The sequence below is a fragment of the Macaca fascicularis genome, chromosome 6 (genome assembly GCF_037993035.2).
Source record: "Macaca fascicularis isolate 582-1 chromosome 6, T2T-MFA8v1.1".
Lineage (NCBI taxonomy): Eukaryota > Metazoa > Chordata > Mammalia > Primates > Cercopithecidae > Macaca > Macaca fascicularis.
In genome coordinates, this window is record NC_088380.1 from 141,929,207 (window position 1) to 141,942,979 (window position 13,773).

Genomic DNA, 13,773 nt, shown 5'->3' on the forward strand with positions numbered 1-13,773 from the left:
ATCGGAATGTCTCCCCTCTTTCAGGAGGGGAGGCCTGTGGTCAGTGATGATTAACAGCAGCTCAGCCCCTTTCCTACTAGAGCACAGACTTCAGCTTTGTTTCTCAGCTAACCTGCTGGGCAAGTCTGGGGCTGCCTATGTGGGAACTGGACAGTGTTCTCCTCCAGAGAGGAGCCGTTAGCACTCAGAGACCTGGCAGGTCCTAGACACACTGACTCCTTAAAAGTGATGCTCTTTGTCTTTCTCTCCTCTGACTCTAGCGGAGTCTTTACATCAACATGCCAGCGTCTCTCAGGTCTCTATGCCAGTGCGACACCTGGCTGCTGAGCCTCGGAGCTCTGTTCTGATTGCTGATGGCAAGGGCCTACTTACAAGTCCCACGGGTGCCTTGAACTCTTCTGGGTCTCTCAGCCTCATCAGTGTCATTGTCATGCACCAAGCTAGCCAAACAGCAGTCAACCTGGCCCCGACTTCTCGGCCCACCCCACAGCACCCAAGCATTAGCCAAGCTCTGCTGAACCGCCTGCAGAACGTCTCAAGCCTCTTCTCATCACCCTCCCTGCGCTGGTTCAGCCTCTTTACTTCTGACCTATTCTCACTGCACCAGTCTTAATCCGTGGACACCAGAAGCAGCTCTGCCTACTCTGAAGATTCCCCATCAGCCTGAGCTTCTGAGCTGGCCACAAACAGCATCCTTCAGCTACTTTTGGTGGCACTGCTTCCTGTCACCCCTGCCCTGGTTCACATGGCCACCCCTGACTTCTTGAGCCTGTCACACTGTGTTAAGGATGTCTCTGAACATGCTGTTCTCCTGTCTGGAATGCCCTTTGTCCTCTTGTCAACTTGCTGAACTGACACTCACAGCCTCCCTCTGCCATGGAGGCTTTGTGGACATGACCACAGCCTGGAATTGCTCACTGTTCCATGTTCCCATAGTATATATATCCCAGCACATGCCTCTCCAACTTGACTGAACTGCAAGCCACTTGATGTGAGGCACTGTAGTCAACTCATCCCAAGAAAGGTCTGAAATATCACAGCTCCTCCAGTGCCACCCTGCTGGCAGAAGAACATCTTCACTTCTCATTCTGAATCAGGCTCCTGTCCAATAAAGCAGCCTCAAGTCTGTCTCCCCAACAACGGGGTTGTCTTGCAGAGATTCTGTACTTTACCCCTCCCCATATTCTTTCTGCACTTCTAACTATAGTTCCCCAAGCTGCAGCCACAGCTATGAAAGAATTCTGACTAAGCCATGAAGCCTTATGACATCCAGCAACGTGTGGTGGTTTCAAAACACCCTTTTGAAAATCAACTCACAGTTGTGCAGTCTCCAGGTAAACCCATGAATGTGCCAGGTCCATCCTGCTCTTCAGAGGTTTATGCAGGTGTGGGCAGCTCCAGTCAGGCACCCATGACGGGGAGAGTGACTGTGAGGCTAATGGCAATTGAGCATTATGATTAATAACTAGAAGTCCAAAGCCAGACTGACCTGATTATAACCATGGCTCTGCCACTTACTGGCTGTGCATTTTTGAGCAAGTGATTTAACCCCTCTGAACCTATTTTCTTATCTTTCAAGTGGAGATGATGCTAGTAAGGGCCTCAAAGGGTTGGTGGCAGAAGTGAATCAAAGCATCCATGTAAGGGCCTGACACTCACTCACTGGGCAAGTTCTCAGTAGTTAACAAAAACAACAATGTGTATAAGATTAAAAAAAGGCCATCTTCTTGCAGAACAGATCTTGGACATTTCACTGAAGATACTGCTAGCTTCTGTAACAGTAAGTCTCTACAACTTATTTCTCACTCCTGAAAAATCCAAAATGGATTTCCATGATTGGCTGGTGTTTCTTCTCCACCTAGCGATTCATGGATCCAGATGCCTCCCATCTTGTGACTCTCATATCTTCAATGCGTGATTCCCAGGGTTGCCATGGAAAGAAAAAGACCATGGATCATAACCTATGAGGGTTTTAAGGGGCCAGGCCTGAGAGTGGGGCACATCACTTCTGACTATGATCCATCAACTAGAACTTAGTCATGTGCCCACAACTAATTGCAAGAGAGGTTGGGAAATGTACTCTGGCTATTTACTCAGGAGAAAGGAGGAAACAGCCACTCTCTGTCACATGACAAACCAATCTGAATGCTGACCCTAACCCCAGAATGAGTTACCAGCCAAAACCTATTGGGCCCTGTTTGACCCATGTTCTGCATCCAGCCTTGTTTGAGAAACAGATAGCCCTACATCATAGACAAAGCAGCTTCCTAAGGACTCGGCGTCTCTGCAGGGCAGTGAAGCTGGTCACGGGAGAACAGTTATACTATCCGGTCAAACTGACAAAGATGTGTTCTTCCGTCCTTCAGTAAACCAGTAGCCTTCACTCATGGTTCTGCATGCTTTGAAGACAATGATAGGTCCTCAGGCAACTGTGTCTGTTCATCATTGCATGTTAGCTTGATTGCCCTTTTGGCTGTTATCAGCCTAGAAAATGAAGGTTCTGTGATTGATCCTGAAGGGATCTCTGTGGTCTTTATCTCTGCAACTCCTCCAATTATATATCAATCACAATAAACATTAACCTTGTTCATAAAACCTCAAAGCCTACCCAAAGACAAACTTTTGTAGAGGAGCTATACGGAGAGATGAGTCAGGCTAGAGTGAGAAGCAAGAGAATCTGACCGCAGGCCCCTCAGCAATCGAGATGCGACTGGAGCAACACAGTCTGTTCTTGGCGCACAGGACTAATTAGAAGGCTGACTATGTAGACCACATGAATAAGGTGGACATGAGAACAAGCTGTGCACCACTAGGAGGGGCAGTAGGGGCAAGGAACCAAAGTGCCATGGAGGCCCTGCCACACCCTCCTATCCCTCCCCAGCAGGCATCCTAACAGGCTGCTCCCTGCACTGCAGACCACCTCCACTCCCACTGGCACCTTCAGCACACCCAGGACGCTCAGTCTGGACTCTCTACCCCTCTGTCTGGAGTAATCCTGCCTAGTGGTCCCAATGCCTTCTCTGGCAATGATCCATCAACGTGCTCCCTCTTCTGCATTCCTGCCAGGGCCATGCCTTCTGTCAGTCACAGTCTAGTTTGGGGAAGTTGCATGTCCAGACTCCAATCTTGTGCACAGGCCCTGTTGACCTCCAACACATCTCTCTATTTGCAACAACCAGAGATCCACCAGGATAAATCTCTCCCTCCCAGTACCCTCAATGGATGTGTCAGCTGCAGACCCAGGGCCCAGCTAAAAGTGCCTTACAATCTCCCTCAGCCTGCCCCTATTCTTTAATATACTCAATTATTTTTCTTAGTCTTATGTACAGTACTCTGCAAATGCAGTTTCCAACCCTTCCTTCCATCATGATTGCCAGTCACTCTAGATCCCACTTACACATAAATTCTGAAACCAGCTATCCCATTCTTAGCACTCAGTACATGGTATCATCATTGCCTGTTTACCTGTCTGTCTTGATGAAATGAACCAATTTGCTCTACTCACTACTGTATCTCCAAGCACCCACCACCCTGCCTGGCACCTGGTAAACACTCAAATGCCGGCTACGAGGTAGCTGATTAGTTGGCACTGACAGTGGATGGGGAGAAAGGAGAGGGCAGCATTTCCAAAGGCCACAGGACACGGAGCTATGGCCGGTGGGACACCAATCAGAGACCTTCTCTTGGACCATTCATGTACATACACCTGGCAAAATCCCCATTGGAGCCCAGACACTCAAAATTCAGGGAGCTTGTAGAGCTACCTTGGGGATTCTCAGGAAAGGAACACTCCAACTGCCCTGATAGCTGGGCATAAGCCACACAGACGCCTTATGACTCTGTGACAGTTCTATGGTTCCAGTGACCTCTCCTCCTGCTTCTGGCTCAGTACCATAGACTGCAGGAAAATACCTTCCTCACATCTGTAAGAGATTGACTCCTGTTAAAGCTACAGCACAGAAACCCCTTAAACAATCAGGACACTCATGAAGCCACTGGAATAGTCAATCATGAAGTCTTTTATTATCTAAGCAATGAATACATGCCTATTGATCCCGTGTAATATTGATTAGAACTGCTGGGGAGTTGCTAGTCAAAGAGCCCTATCTCCAGCCCCGGAGGATAGAGGAGTCTGAGCTATCAGTACTTAAATAACTGCTGATGAGGAATAACCATCCCATCCATTCTGGCAGCTGGATAAATGCCCACATATCCACATGCATTTGTCACCTTCCCATCAACTCCAATCACAAAGGCAAACCTGAGACACTTAATTCTGAAGGACAGGACACTAATCCTGTTTACGGCATTCTCTTCCCTCTTCTATCACACCAAATGATTCACAGTGTCACCCGCTGTCATGTCCCCAGAGGCATGTGGATATACTAGACAACCATTGCTCACAGAGCTGGGGTTCACAAGCTGCACTCTGATTGGCTTGGATCAGAGACCTGTTCTTGTATGCTAGCCAATCAGGAAAAATATCTCTCTCCATTCATAAAACACCATATCAAAAAGTGGGCGAGATGATTAAAGAACCTACAGTCCACTCTCAGTGAACTATGGGATTGCAAACAGAAGGGAGAGACCAACCGAGATGGTAAATAAATCGTAAACCATGCATTTTGTTCCAGCAGATGTGTCTTACTCCTGTTATGTTTTCAGTGGCAGGAAGAAACAAAACACAAACACAAGTGTCATTCACCACAAGCAAGAAACAGTTTTGGGGAAGCTAGTCGGGGGTTGAAATGTCACCACTGCAAAACCATTCTGTGACCTGCTTCCCCAGATGCACTGAAGGAACTGTGCAGCTTGTTACATTTTAACAGCAAGTTATCGCCTGCCTGCTTTACAAAAAAACTTCCCGACATACTCCTCTCTCTTTTAAAGGTTGTGCCAAACTCTAAGATAACCAGTCTAATGGAAGGTCATTTAGAGAAAAGTTAAAGTGTGGGCTTCAGAGAACAGGACTCTGATGAGGCTTAGTACGTAGAATCCACTCATTATTTTTTGAGTAGACGTGTTCCCAATAAGAATAAAAAGAACACCTGATCCTGTCTCTCTCCTGCTCAGAACCTTTCCGTTGCTTTTAGGATAAAGTGTGGGTCTGACCAGAATCCTTTGTGATTTGTCCTGTTTGTCCCTCCCTGAAGCCTCACCTGACTACGCACCAGGACTCAGCCATCCCAAGCCTCTGGCAGTTCCCCACATAACCTCTGTTCTTTTCTTCTAAGATGCACACATGTGGTTCCCTAGGCCTCAAACACCTGTCCCCATCTGCCCTCCTTTGCCCAACCAACTTGACCTTTCCGTGCCAGATAAGGGCTCACTCCTGGCTAGGTTACTGCCCCTGCCGGGGGCTACTTGGGGCCTTCTGCACTGACTTTACAACAGCTACTTGCCTGCCTTCTCCCAATGTCAGCTCCCCCAGGGTAGGGGCTAGGCATTTCTTAATCACAGCTGTGTCCCCAGTGCCTGAACAGGAGCTGATTCTCAGGAAATCTTTATGGAAAGACTCTGAGACACTGACCTGACAGGTTTGGTCCAAGCAAACAAGCTATACAACTCTTTGGAATGAAGAGTTGACTCACTCAGGCTCACTTGTAAGTGCTGAGGCAGGGCCCAACATAACTCTAAACCTACAGAATGTGGGAAGGACCCACAGATGTGGGCCCCACTCACTCCTGCCCCTTCCCAGCCCATGTTCTAGCAGTGGGGCTCTGAAAAGCCTGTCACAAATCCTTGGGGACACTCGAATAAGAACCAGAGGCTGTTGCAATTCTGATGAACACCACAAATAGAGTCTTGTTGGGTTCTTCAGCTTGAGGTTTTCAGTTTATGCTTTTATTTAAATAAATCTCCTTTAGGTGACTTGGGGCCGCATTAGCTCTGAAGGCAGGTCCCAGAACACATGCACTCTGAGGTTCTCAATGGGGAAGGAATGCGAAACGTTCCTCAAGTTCTCCTCTCTCAGGGACCAGAAGAAACAGCAGATGGAGACGTGCCACTCCCTGACACTGGCCCATTTGGTAAAAACTAAAACAGTGGCATGGTTGTATATTAGAATGTCACATGTGAAGTTCCAGAAAATCCTCAAAGTTTAATAAAATGTGAGTTAAATTGTGCCTCCTTCTAAAGGCCTGCCTCAAACAATTTTCATTGACACAACCCTCTTAAGGCCTCATCTAGGGATCAGCATTGACAATGGTAACAGATCAAAACCAAAGAACAGACTGGAAAGATTTATTTCTCCTTGTAAAACTAGAAGGGGGAAGAATTTGAAGTCTTTCAAGAGTTTTGTTGTTGTGTTTAAGAAAAAATAAGTTTAAAAACATACTCATCCTCATCGGAGAGTCTCTTGTGCAAGACTGAGATGCTGCTGCCCAACTCTAGTTAAATGTGTACAAGGGATATTAATTTCAGTTGCAGGCGTGAGGTGTCCATTTCAGAGTTAACACCTCTGACAGCAGGCTAGTAGCCTAAAGGTGGCCTGCAGTAGGTGAATTCCACCTAATTTACAACTCGGAGTCTCCCATTCAAACCTAAGACTGTTAAAAAATGCCGACTCTCCGGAGCAGGGAGCTTTGGAACAAAGCACTTCCCTCACCCCCCACTTAAACGGTAAAACCTCAAACCACAAAGGTGGAAGAAAAGAGGGAAGTGCCCCCTCTAATTGTCTATTCTTACGTGCTGTTTACTGGGTCATTAAAATCTTACAAGGCCTTTATAGTCACTGTAATTGTTGAATTCAAGGTTTGTATCAGTTGTTTGTACAGAAGTCTCTCACTTTGAAACTCAGAAACATTTCCCCTAACATCTTGTCTAAAAGAACCTTTCAAGCAATGTACTGACCAGCTGCTTGAGTGATCTGTGGCCCCTGCAGGAGTGGGGGTGGGGAGCGCCATGTCGCACACCTGTTGTCAGGTGACACTGCCAGCAGCATCCTGCGCACTCACCTCCCCACTCCACCCCACCCCCAGCGAGGCTCTTTCCTGCTGGCCTTCTCCACCCGGGGAAGCCCACAGCCTTCCGGAGTTACCTTTAAAAAAAAAAAAAAAGCAAACCCTTCCTACCACAAAGCAAACAAAAGGTTGATACCAAGACAATCGGGAGCAGCGGGGGTTCCCGTGGCCCCTCTCCAGCCCACCCTTGGACCACTCCCCGACCCGGTTCCCAGCTCCAGCCCGGCTTCAGTCCCGCGAGTAGCCCCGCTCTCCCCTCCCTGCAGATAGCGAGCCAGACGCCTACACCTCGGTCCCCCGGGGCTCAGGCCCGACTTATTGTGCCGGGGCCGGCAACTCGCGGGCCGGCGGGGGCCTCACCAAGTACAACTCCGCTCACAGCAGCTCCCGGGCGCCCAGGCCCAGGCTGCCCAGCCAGCGCCGCGGGGCCTCCTGCGGCCTCAGGCCTGGCCGGTGAGCCCGCCCCAGGAAGGGTCACCAGGGGAGGCGCCAGCACTGCCTTTTTCCCACAAAAGCGCACAGGAGCGGGCAGGGGATGCATTTCGAAGAGAAGTTGGTTTCCGGGTTTGTTTCTTGAACAAAACCAAAGGGAATCCCGCGCGGCCCGACAGGGCCTGGGAGGGCGTAGTGCACGCGCGAGGACCCGGCGTGGGCCACACCGAACCCGGCGGCCCGAGCCCGGCCGAGCACCACACCGGTGCGCGCCAGGCCGGGCCGCTCCCCGGCACCCGCGGCCGGACCCGAGCGGCGGAGACAGGGAGTGCGGCAAGGGGCCCGCGCGGCACTTACGCGGCGGCTCGGTGGCGGCGGCGGCGGCAGCTGAAAGATGTCTCGGCCTGAGCCCTCCTGGCCGCTCGCGCCTTTTCTCTCCGCGCTCCTCGCTGGCCCGCCCGCCTCTTTGCTTCCCGCCCGCGCGGCCCGCGCTCTCCCCCTCCGCCCGGCGCCGCTGCCGAGTGAACTGGAACCAGTCCTCGCGGCCGGCTTCCCACAATGCACAGCGCGCCGCTCGTCACATCCCTTCGCTGCCCCGAGCGTACGGCCTCCGCGCCCGCGCCGCCTAGCGCCCCGGCCTTGACCCCGGGCCCGCGCCCTGCCAGCTGACGCCGGCCGCTCTGCGCCCAGGGACCAGCCCGCGCCCCGGACACGAGGTCCGACCCGTGACCCCGGCGTCGCCCAGAACCCAGTCCTTGGGAAGGGCCAGGACCGCCGGAGAGGCGCTTCTCCAGGGCGCGTCCCAGCCTCTGCATCTCGAGTGAGCGCCTACTGTGTGCCTGGCTCTGAGCACGGGACTGTCGTCGCCACGGCATCCTTAGGAACCTTCTCACTAACCCAGTGGGAAGGCACAATGGCTGTTACCAGCGATCGCTCTTCCCTCCCTAGCCAATGCCAACTCCCCCACCCCCCGCCTCAGAGGCCTCGCTGTCTTTAGATACAGGCCACCCCCAAGCCCTTGTCTGCCCCAAGGTCAATTACTGCGCACCCGGCTCCCCTGGGGTCCTTCAGCTAATCCCCTCACCCCAAGGCTGGATCCTGCCTTGCACGTGGAAGCGGTTAGCTACTTGGCTTCAGCAAAAGTTCACTTTCAGACCCAAGTTGGGAATTACTAATATAAACAGTGATTCCTTATCATCACACGCGTTTTTTAAAAACTGCGGACAGGCCGAAAGAGGAGGGCCCGCCACAAAGCCCTCTACGTCTTCCTAAATTGGTTTATCGCCTGAAGGCATTGGTGCCCCATCCCGGGTACTTAAATGGGGGCCTTCCCTCTACTCCCCTCCCTCCAAAGTGTGGAGCGGGAAGCCACTTCTCCATCCAGCTGTGAACTAAATTTGGGTAATAATACACATCCCTCAGGGTTGATGTGAAGTTTAAAGTGCCGCCACTGGGGATTATGCAGGTAATTAGAGACCCCACCCCCAACCCCAGTCCTCAGGCTGCGCGGGAATCGCAGCGGCAGTAACCTCCACCTCACCGGAATGCTTTACTCGTTACTGTAAGAGTTTGCAAAACAATGTCCAATACCTGCCATTCATGCATTCGTTAATTCAATTAAGTACTGAGAACGTATTTTATGTCATGCAGCAATTTGGGTGCTGGATATGAAACAGCCAAGAGAACAGGCAGAAGTCTCTGCCCTCCTGGGGTTTGCATTCTAGTGGGGGAAGGAAAGACAAACGGGAGAATGTGTCAGAGGGTCTCCATGCGGTGGAGCAAAATAAGGCGGAGAAGGGGAATAGGAAGTGTGAGATAAGAGTGAGGCTCAAATATAAGAGAAGGCCTCTCTGAGAATGTAACATTTAAAGCAAAGGCCTGAAGAAATTGAGGGAGCAAGCCATGTGGATGTCTGGGGAAGAACTGCCCCAAGCATGAGGAATAGCAAGTGCAAAGGCTAGGAGCGTGTCGGAAATAGTCGAGACACAGCGAGTGTGAGGTTGGAGTAGAATGGGTGAAGGGGAAAGTAACAGGAGATGAAGCTGGAAAAATGATGCTTATGATGCTTCTGGTCCCAAAACAAAGCGTTATGGATGTATGAGGATTTCCCAAGGAAGGGATGTCAGGAAAGGTGCAGAGACCCTCCCGCACACCACACCTTGTTGTTCCATCCTTCTCTGTGTCTTTGGGCAAGGATTCTCCGTTCTGCGGGGACCACCAGGTGAAATTAAAGTCTACAGTCCTCCAAGAGCTGATCTGGGGCCGGCCCCACCTCCATGCCCCTCCACAGCGTGCCTTTCTCATAGAACACTCTAGGACCTTTGTCCTCTGGAGCTGTTCAGTGCAGCAGCTCTGACCTCATCCTTCTCCAGAAACCTCCACCTTCTCTCCCCTCTCTCTTCCTGCGCTTTGTGTGTCCTGTTCTTCCACTTCAGTGACCTGTCTCCTCCCCTAATCTGGCTCAGAGAGGTGTACCAACTGCTGCTGCTGCTATTACTTCTTCTTCTTTTAAAGGTTATTTTTTCCAATTAGAAAATAAAGCTATGCTCACTCTGAAAACATGAAAAATAAAAATGCTCAAAAAATAAAACTCACTCTACGTTCATTGCTAGGAGAGAACAGGCTGCTCCCATTGCAGCCTTTTTATCTATATACACTTAATATTAAACATATAGAGTTTCTACTCCATTTAGTGATTGCACCTGCATTTTAAACTTAATGGTTCCTTATGAACATTTTACTGGGTAGTTGTTCTACAATAACATTACTGCAACTGTTTGGGTTTCCCACGACCCTCTTAAAAATTTTTGAGAACCCTGAAGAGCTTTTGTCTTATAGGTTACATCTATCAATATTTGCTTTATTAGAAATAAAAACTGAGAAAAAGTAAATGTTTATTAATTTATTTTTAAAATGTTAACATGAAAAGAAGTTATATTACATAAATAATGTATTTTAGGAAAATAATTATATTTTCCAAACAAAAATAATTAGTGGGAAGAGTGACATTGTTTTACAGAGTTGCATGGTTCTTGAACGAACGTCTGGTGTAATAGGAGGCTGGCTTCATGCCTCCTCCTACATTCAGTCGGTCACTATATGTTGTTTTGTTTGAAGTATGTGAAGAAAATTCAGCCTTATGTAGATATGTATATGGGAAAGAATAGAAGAATTTTTTTTTTTTTTTTTTTTTTTTTTTTTTTTTTTGAGACGGAGTCTCTCTCTGTCGCCCAGGCTGGAGTGCAGTGGCCAGATCTCAGCTCACTGCAAGCTCCGCCTCCCGGGTTTACAGCATTCTCCTGCCTCAGCCTCCCGAGTAGCTGGGACTACAGGCGCCCACCACCTCGCCCGGCTAGTTTTTTGTATTTTTTAGTAGAGACAGGGTTTCACCGGGTTAGCCAGGATGGTCTCGATCTCCTGACTTCGTGATCCGCCCATCTCGGCCTCCCAAAGTGCTGGGATTACAGGCTTGAGCCACCGCGCCCGGCCAGAATAGAGGATTTTAATCGCCTTTTCAGACAATTACAGATGCTCTTCTTTCATACTACACCAAAATGCAAGAAGGAGTCGTTTCTTAAAGGTTAAGCGCAATGTAGAACCTGAAAAAAAAAATCGATAAATTTTTGAACTCAGTTAATACATTAAAATCCTTTGGCCTATTTTATATCTTGACTGGGTCCTTTAGCTATGCATGATTTGGTAAAATCATACATTGGTCATTTGGGAAATAGCAGTTCACTGATTTATATGAATCTTACAAATGTAAACACATTTCATTGTACAATATTAGAAAAATCACATCTATTAATAGCACCTCTGATCTCATGTGAAGGTTTTCGAGTATTGGGAAGTTGTCAAGCTCATAGTGGCAGATAGAGTTTCCCAAAATTGTAATTTCTGCTTGAAAGCTCAAGTTTATCACTGACAACATAACGTCACAGCGATTTTCCTAGAAGTGACAGGTTCATTTCATTCATTTTCAAGAAAATGTCTACCACAAACAAAGAACCACATTATGACTTTCATGGACCATAGGCATTTTTGCCTCCATGGGCCCCTTCCTCTACTAAAAAGACAACTGCACTGGTATAAAGACAAATACATTAATATCGTATATTAAAACTGTGCCTCGTGGAGCATTCAGCCCTACATACACCCAATTCTGAATACCCGTAGTTTGTCAGGTGTAGCTTCTCCATTAGAAACAGTACTCAGGCCCCCAGGACTTTATGGGTCCACAAAAATGTCTTAATTTCTTTTAAAATTAGAAGAAAATGAAGGTTAGTTCTTTTATATTGAAGAAAATATTTTAATATATAACGTTAATATATTTGTCTTTCTACAAACACAGTTGTAAAATATTTTTTTCTATTGTTTTATAGAAGAAGGGACTCATGAAGGTAAAAGTGCCTAGGGCCATGAAAGTGTAATGCAACCCTGCTGTCAGTCCTTGTTTCAAGAAAAACTGGTGTTCCCTGAGAAAAGCAGCTAGTTTAACTCACAGCTCAATCGCACACGTGCTTCTCCCCAAGGTGACCATCCTAACAGAAGTGCTTTATGCATACTTCCCATTTGGTCACATGGAATATTTTTAAATGTGTTCTAAAGGGTCAGATTTAATAAAATTAATACATTTTACTGTTTCATCAGGACATTCTTAAGTTAAACTGGCTCTTTTTTTGGCTGCGAGTGCTTGATAATAAATAATAAAATGATGATCAGTGCGGGATGATGCCATTGCTGATTTGTGGTAAGTCACCAGCAGTTTTATCCACTATTGTTCTTGCACCATTAGTGCAAAGATCAACACAGGGAAAAGCCAAATAATGTCTTAATGTTAACATGAGAATACTTGTGACTTTTTGTACCTCCAGGAAGGGTCTCAGTGACCTTCGGTGGTCTGCAGACTACATTTTGAGAACCACTGCTTCACAATATCCACAAGCTTGGCCATCGTTAATTTAAACAACTCCTTATTTTGTCTTCGTTCAGGCTGTTTCCAACTCTATTATAAAGGCATTATGAATATTTTTAAAGATTGGCCAGGTGCAGTGACCCACGCCTATCACCCCAGCACTCTGTCAGGCCAAGGTGGGCAAATCCCTTGAGGTCAGGAGTTTGAGACAAGCCTGGCTAACATGGTGAAACCCCATCTCTACTAAAAATACAAAAATTAGCTGGGCGTGGTATGCAGGCCAGTAACTGCAGCTGCTCAGGAAGCTGAGGCACGAGAATCGCTTGAACCCAGGAGGCGGAGGTTGCAGTGAGCCAAGATTGCACCACTGCACTCCAGCCTGGGTAACAGGCTTTGTCTCAAAAAAAAAAAAAAAAAAAAAAGATATATATTTGTGTACATCTGGTCGTTAAGGATAAGTTCTTAGAAGTGGAATTGTTGAATCAAACATCCTAATTTTAAAGCTTTAACACAGGCAGCCAAATGGCTCTCCAGAGAAACTGGGACAGTGTTTGGGCCAATAGGCAAGGCTGAGCATTCTGATTTCCCCAAAACCTTCTTGCCCTACCCTGAGTGTTCCCCAAGACCAATAATTTCTGAGAGTCAAACAATGGAGGTGTCACCATTTCTCTCAGTTTATCTTGACTTCCTTTGTCGAAGGACAGAGAGTAGGTCTCCTAATCTTTTGATCAACACATATCAAACCAAGAGGAGTGTGTGTACATGAGTTGGGAGAGCGAGGAAGGGGAGATCTGGAAACAAAGCCTCAGGCAAACCTTTCATGCTTCTCCCTCATCATCCTCTGTCCCCCACCAACAAACATGTACTTTATTCCACCGAACAGATGCATTCGGCATCTTTGCAGGCTGAAGACTTTCTTCCTCACTTGATTACTGCAGGGATGGGTTCTTTCTCTTTGATCTACAACTGACGGCAACATCTGACACTTTTCCTTGTTTTCAACAACCCCTCCTGTCTTTGTTAAGCCCTTCTTTAAGGTAATGCCCTTCTTTAAGATAAGTACAGGTGAATAGTTACCCTTAATGAGGAATAACAAAGGGGCCATGGGAAACCATCCTAGAGAGTTTGTAGGAAGGGCTGTATTACCTCTTTTCATGCCTAGAGGCATCTCTGAATTTAAATATTTTTTCCCCTGGGGAGAGAACTGGATTGAAAATACAGGTTGAAGGATTTAGGATACCTATAGAGCAGTGAAAGTGTGCTCTGCAGACCACTATGGGGTCCCTGAGACCCTTTCATGTGGTCTGTGACCAAAACTATTTTCATAATAATATGAAAGCCTTATTTGCCTTTTTCACTGTGTTGACATTTGCACTGATGACACAAAAGCATTGGTGGGTAAACTGCTGGAGCCTTAGCATGAGTCAAGGCAGTGGCCCCAAACTGTACTAGCAGTCATAGAAT

The 13,773-nt window shown here is 47.8% G+C and overlaps 1 protein-coding gene across 10 annotated transcripts in view; it reads right to left on the minus strand.

The window, feature by feature from the left end:
- The window catches only part of MACROH2A1 (macroH2A.1 histone), a 65,106-nt gene extending 57,178 nt beyond the window's left edge, over positions 1-7,928 (minus strand). For all 10 annotated transcript variants that reach the window (XR_012414087.1, XR_012414085.1, XR_012414086.1 and 7 more), the window contains exon 1: positions 7,752-7,928. The gene's annotated coding sequence lies outside the window, so the exon portion shown is untranslated. The remainder of the gene's footprint in view (positions 1-7,751) is intronic.
- Positions 7,929-13,773: the final 5,845 nt, after the last annotated feature.